This window comes from Copadichromis virginalis, linkage group LG7 (genome assembly GCF_057382275.1).
Source record: "Copadichromis virginalis isolate Kocher_CV1m ecotype Utaka linkage group LG7, C_Virginalis_male_GT1.1, whole genome shotgun sequence".
Classification (NCBI taxonomy): domain Eukaryota; kingdom Metazoa; phylum Chordata; class Actinopteri; order Cichliformes; family Cichlidae; genus Copadichromis; species Copadichromis virginalis.
In genome coordinates this window covers 64,854,598-64,860,989 of record NC_140624.1, presented here as the reverse complement: position 1 = coordinate 64,860,989, position 6,392 = coordinate 64,854,598, and the positions used below count along the sequence as shown (strand labels likewise).

General features: G+C 37.2%; 1 long non-coding RNA gene across 1 annotated transcript; it reads left to right on the top strand.

The window, feature by feature from the left end:
• Positions 1 to 315: 315 nt before the first annotated feature.
• On the top strand, positions 316 to 2,107 carry LOC146706555 (uncharacterized). Its single transcript, XR_014921580.1, has 3 exons — positions 316 to 973; positions 1,142 to 1,205; positions 1,601 to 2,107. It is a non-coding gene; the product is annotated as an uncharacterized LOC146706555 (long non-coding RNA).
• The last annotated feature ends 4,285 nt before the right edge of the window (positions 2,108 to 6,392 follow it).

The window sequence follows — 6,392 nt, the reverse complement described above, 5'->3', positions numbered from 1 at the left end:
GTTGTCTTAATTTAGAAAAACTAAGTAAGACAGAAGTTTTTCTTCTCAGTGCGGAGGGATGAAAGATGTGTTTTGAAAATGCCACTCACTACCGTCCTCCTCCCTAGCACGGATCAGTCCGCAAGTTCATGGTGCCAGCATTTTTTATGGAATATGTTGAGCAAACCTAGGAAAGCGTCAGCTCAAGAGATTATTGTTGTCATTGCTGTGGATCTTTACCTGATACACTGACTTGGTGAGTAAATGTTTACTCTTATTCAAACTGATTTTGTGGCTTCTCTTAGTTTAGCACCGTGCTAGCTAGTGTTAGCCTAGCGTTGCTGCTGCGGCTGGGCTCATGTTACTTAGAAATGAACACCACAGCCTTAAAAACCTTATATAAAAATGTGTCTGTGAAATTTTCTGTTGATTGTTTGAAATAAAAAAGTGAGATAAGAGCCCAGACAAAATTCTTCGGGGGGGTGAAAACAATAAGCCAGGAGTTAGCTGTGCTCGCGGACTCTTACCAAGCCTTGACCTCCCGGTCAGCTATAACAGAGCTCTCGTCGGAGCCTGTGCGTACTTGTAAGCGCAGCAATGGTGGAGGAGCGCGGCTAAAAAACCTATTACTTTTTCTGGGTCACAAAATCAACTTTTAAGATATTTTCAGGCGAGAATGTAGCTGTCGAAAGTTCAAATATCTGCTCGATTTATCAAGACGTCACATATTTGCAAAAATGCCCAGACGTTTTCCAAGACGTCCATTTTTTTCATGCTTTGTGGCACCTTGAACATCTGTGGCATCTATTAATGTCAAATCCAGCCTTTATTTAACAACATAAGCAAACTCTATGTTACAATGATTGCACAGCCATTAAGGATCAAATCGGTTTCTGAAAAATGTTCTGTTTTTTCTCCCTCTGCTTGCTTCTTACTGTCTTTGAGGCTCGGGACCAGCACTCCTGCTGTTGGACAGAAAGACATCAACTCAGTGGTAAGTATTTTGGTTTTCCAATATATTAGCAACTGTCAGTGACATTTATATTAATCAGGCTGAACTTTAATCATACTTTAGATCAGCCTGTTTTACTTATTGTTTTACTTCTTTTTTGGTTTGGGGAAGTTGTTTCTTTACTGAGCTTTTCCTGTCTTCTGTTATTAGACTTGAGATATGACTGCACTAGGCTGTTGCTGGTGACTCCAGTTAATTCTACAAGACATGCTGTGTAAGTAAACAAACAACAACAGTTTGGTCTGCATTTCTTGAAAGATCACATCCCCCAAACTTAGTTTAGAGGGTCTACACTGAATATAGTGAAGTCTGCAAGTTTAACAGCAAAATTTGTTTTGTGCCCAAATCATTTTGCACATCATTAGAATGAAAGTTATTGGCCATCTTTGCATAGCCCTTTTTAAAATGATGCTTTCATGACATTATTGTGTGTCGGGTGGGGGTCACGGCTATCCAGACTGACAATTTGGACATTGAATGTCACCTCTCCAGTGGGGAGGGAGCCTGAGATTGTCTAAATTGGAGTCTGTTTCATACCAAATGCAGAAAAAAATGTTTTAAGAAAGCAATTAAGTTCATGTTCCAAAAAATATGATTGTTTGCTTGCAGGACAACAGGAGAGATGAGTCCTCCGTCACAGATGGTGTGGTCAGTGAAGATGGTCGCCTGCAGGTTCAAGCTCATTGCATCTCCAACCCACATCCACTGCCACTGTACTTAAGGGAAGTTAAAGACTTTCTTCTGCACCTATATTTGGATCACCTCGATCCGTGATAGTCATTCAGGCAGTAATGCCTGGACTGGAAACAAGCCATCCTTAAAATATTACAACATTCCAGCTCATGTGTTGGAATGAAAAACAAATGTGTTGTTTAAATTAGAGACTACACTTGTGACAGAACAACAAATATTTTATTTTGATTATATAAGTAATTTAAGTACAAAACAAACTTGTGGTAGGCCTAAACTTATTTTTAGAATAACTAAATCTGAGACTTTGTTTCATTGTAAGATTATAACCGTGATGGCAATATAATTGTTTGTTGTTCAGCAGAACAGTGTCCAGTATGTTGGCTGTTATACTTTGTTGTGTTTGAAAATAAAAGTTGGTCTGATTTTAACATCATTACAAAAAGTGTTGTTAATTATTTTTAATCATATTCAGGTTACCACAAATTGTTTTTCATTTAGTTGAACTTGAAATGTTTGTCAGTAAGTAAACAATTAGTACTGTACAGTCAGAAATATCAAGTTATTCTTAATACTGCAGACTTGCAATATTAGTCATCTTAAGTAAGCTTTACTTAGTTTTTTTGAGGCAACGAGTTCTGGGAACTAACAAGGCTGTACAGTGTACTCAAAATGAGTAAGTTGCCCTAACTTGGTCATCTCACTTGATCCAATTTTTTTGAGTTCTGGGAACAAATGAGCTTGTACAGAGTACTCAAAATAAACAAGTTGTCCTAATTTAGTCATTTTAAGTTAAGCTTTACTCAATTCTTTTGAGGCAATGAGTTTCCTCAATTTTTTTGAGTTCTGGGAACTAATTAAATTTTACAGTGTATGTTAATAATCTTTAAACAGACACTCCCTGATCCTGTAAGAGCAGGAATTTAACTACAAACCCTCATAGTTCCCATCAGTATCATTCATTCTGCTCTGCCTCAATGGTCACAGTGGCTTGTTTAAGTACGTTTGCCCCATAGAAATCCACTGATGTTCAGTGAGTCCCTTTGATACATGTTTAGACCTTCATAATTTTCACGGTGCATGAGTGTTATATCTCCATCTCATCCTAAACATTTTACCAACATGTAAAAGGCACACGTCCACAAGATTTTGATTTGTTTAATTTTAATTGAAACTTGTTTTTTTTTTCTGAATAAATGTGTGAGATGGCCCTCAGGCCTCTAAATCCACGTCCAGGTTTGGGTGACTACTTGGATTAGGGGAGAATTATTTAGAGCAATGTTTGTCACTTTGGTTAATTGCTAAACTCAGGCCGTTTTTGTTCAGTCTTTTTCTAACTGAACTTTCACATTTAACATGCTAACTGAAGCCTGTAGAGTCTGAGATGTAGCTCTTTTATTTTCTGTATTGTACAGTCTGACTTAGGGGTGGATTTGCTGGGATTGGTGACTGTGTTGCATGTTTTGAATAATCTTCTTCAGCGTAGACTTTTGGTGTAAGATGATAGTGAATGAAGAAAACTATAAAAAGCTGCTGTGGTTTTAATTTTCCAAGAGAGGTAATGCACATAATACAGAGACGAGCGCACGGGGGATATCCAAATTCTAGGAAGGCAGCCTGCTGCTGTACACAGGCGGATTCTTCTCAGTCATAGTTCTTAACAACTTGACTGTTTTCTCCAACCACACAAAGAGTGCTGTTTCCATTCTGGGAAGTCTACTCATTGGTGTAGGTAGTTCTTTAAATTACCTATATATGAGCAGCTGTATTAGCTTTAACTTATCATATGTTAAATATTATACTTTCCTGGTTTAAAATTTATGATGGCTCAAAATTCAAACCTTACAAATTAAAACCCTGAATCATCACCACCTGTGTGAACTACAAGAGTGCCATCATTTTTCTTTTCAATCCATTAAGTACCAAATGTTTATTTTGTTTTATTTTCACTTGCTGAACATGGGACGGATTTGACTGGGGGAAAGAAAACCGAGAAAGAAAGAGGAAAAGAAAAACAGCGGGGAAGATGAACGTGATAAAGGACAAAAAAGAAAAACAAACAGACAAAAAAATACATATATCACCTGTCAGGAAAAAAAGAGAAAACGAGCAAAAAAGAGAGCAATTTAATAAATAACATCATCGCGATGATCTATGTGAATATAACAGTAAACACTAACTATTGAATATTATTGTGCAGCACGTAAGATCGACAGCGCACAGTGTGCTTTGAGGTAGGAGCCAGAGTGACGGGGGGGGGTCACTGCTCGAGATCTCACAGTACAGTATAAGAGTCCCGCCACAAGGAGACACTAAAGGCTTTCAAACCAACAGTTTCTGCTTCCAAAGTGGCGCCAGCCGTCACCACTGATCATCATACTTATGTAACATAGACTGTGGATGCATGTTTAAGTTGATACATCACTTAAAGCCACCACTGTTCAGGCATCACATCTGTCCATTAGGTTTCCCTTTCATACTCAACATTTTTATCCCTGGGTACTAACTTTTTTGTTTTTGCTGACTGTTTATTTATTTGTTTGTTTGTCTAATGCTCTTGTTGCACTGCTAAATAGGCTGTAGCCAACATGATTTATAAAATGATTATAAAATCTAAGAAATTACTGCATTATTTTACCTACTCTTATTAAACTCACTTTCCTAAAAACTGATTGCAACTTCTAACTTGTGACGTAAATGTTATGCCTCAAATTTATTTCACATCATTCATGGGAGACATGTTTGATAAATGATAAGTTAACAAGTCACTGCTACCAGCCTAATCTATTCATTGGGGCGACCTGCGTGTTGTGTTGCATTGTCTGATTTGGTGGTAGTGTGTAAACACCTCTAGAGGCCACTGTTGTATAGCTGCTGCAAACTGAACGTGCCCGTACCAGAGGTTATACTCAAAATGGCAGCTGCCAGGAAGTCTCTTTGGACATTTGTGTTCACCCTTTATGAAATAGATATGTTGTATTACAAGGTACTAATGCACCCTTGCATTGGTAAAATAAATTCTACTAGAATAGCTGATACTTCCTTACAGAAGATTTATTTTGACCTTTCTAAAGCCTTCTTTAAAAATTAGAAAATAAAATGAAAACAGGCATATCAAAACAAGCCTACTAGAAATACTACTCTGCATTACATCCTAACACTTGGCTAAATCCTAATATGTAATTCTGGTTTAATAGTTTATTACACTAAATGTGATTATGCACTAAAAAAAAAACATGTTGGGTTTACTTAATTCAATAGTGGACACTGGTTGCACACTGATGTTTTGCTTTGGCAGGAGCTTAAACAACTGAGGTGAAGTTATTCATATTCAATAAACCTGTGCAATTTGTGTTGATAAAGTTTGATTGAAACAAAATATCCAATTTGAGCTCCTGGATATTTTAATCCTTCACAATTTTCACACTTTATTCCAACACTATTCAGTGACTTTTACCCAAATACTATTTGGTCACTGGAATACTATATGTTATCTTCAAATGACATGTTGGTATTATATTCCAAATACACAATTTTCCAGTGAAGGCCTTATAACAGATTGTATTGTTCTCTTCCAAGATTGTTGCCAGCATCCACTAGTAACCTTTCAAAACAAAAACGCTAATATCACTGCAGTGACAGTAGGTAAACCAGGGGTCTCAAACTCACGGCTCGGGGCCAACTTGCGTGAGGCCCGTGTCAGCCCTACTTGCCACCCTTACTGTTGACGTGAAGAAAGGAAATACAATTTGGCCCTTGAAGTTCGTTTTTGTTACGAGGGGTTTTGTTGTTGAGTGCAATTTGAAAATAAGTTGTTTTAAAAGCAAAAATGTTTTAAAATGAGGGCAATATGAGCAGAGTAAAAACATGTTGAGGGATTGGCTGTATTAGTTCAGTGAGAGAGTTATATGTGAAGAAAACAATTTTCACTAGCAGTCAAAAACTAATGTGTTCACTTATGTCTGCATTTTTATTTTGTTAAATATGGACAAAACTATTGTAGAAATGCTTCCACGTGTCTGGCCAGAAAGAGAGTATCTTTCCTTTTTATTTGTTAGTTCAATAAAAAGGTTTCAGTTAGTGAGAAGTTTTTTGCATTCACATTTGCAGTTTTGTTATACAATATTTGAAACAAACAAACAAAACACTACATTTTCTGAAAGATTTGTGGGTGTTTTCTTGTTTGTTTGTTTTTGTACTACTTGAACACTAAAGTGGCCCTCCAATGACATGACAGTACCAGCAGTGGCCCACAGCTCATTTAAGATTGACACCCCTGCTTTAAGGTGTTATTATGTGGATATGTTGGTTTTATTTAGTTGCTGTCAACAAGTGGAAGGTAACCTAATGAAGCCTGTTATTTCTTTCTGTGGCTCAGAAGTTGGAAATTTCAATAACAGTGCGTTATCCAATTACTCAGATTGTCAGAGGAGTTCACATTTCCCTATATACTCGATTAAAATACCCCATCTTCGATCCATCCCATACAGGTCACCCTGACAACACTGAGCAGTCCCTTCAGTGACAGGCTGCTGCTGCTGTCAGACTGTACACTGCACAACAGCAGTGAATGTACACCACATATGAACACACTGGGGTCTTTACATATATCAGTGTGCAATACTAAATACCTGCTACTATTAACACCCAAACACTGCACTATGTTTCATTCTTCTTCTATTAGTAATCTGTATAATTGCATCATATATGT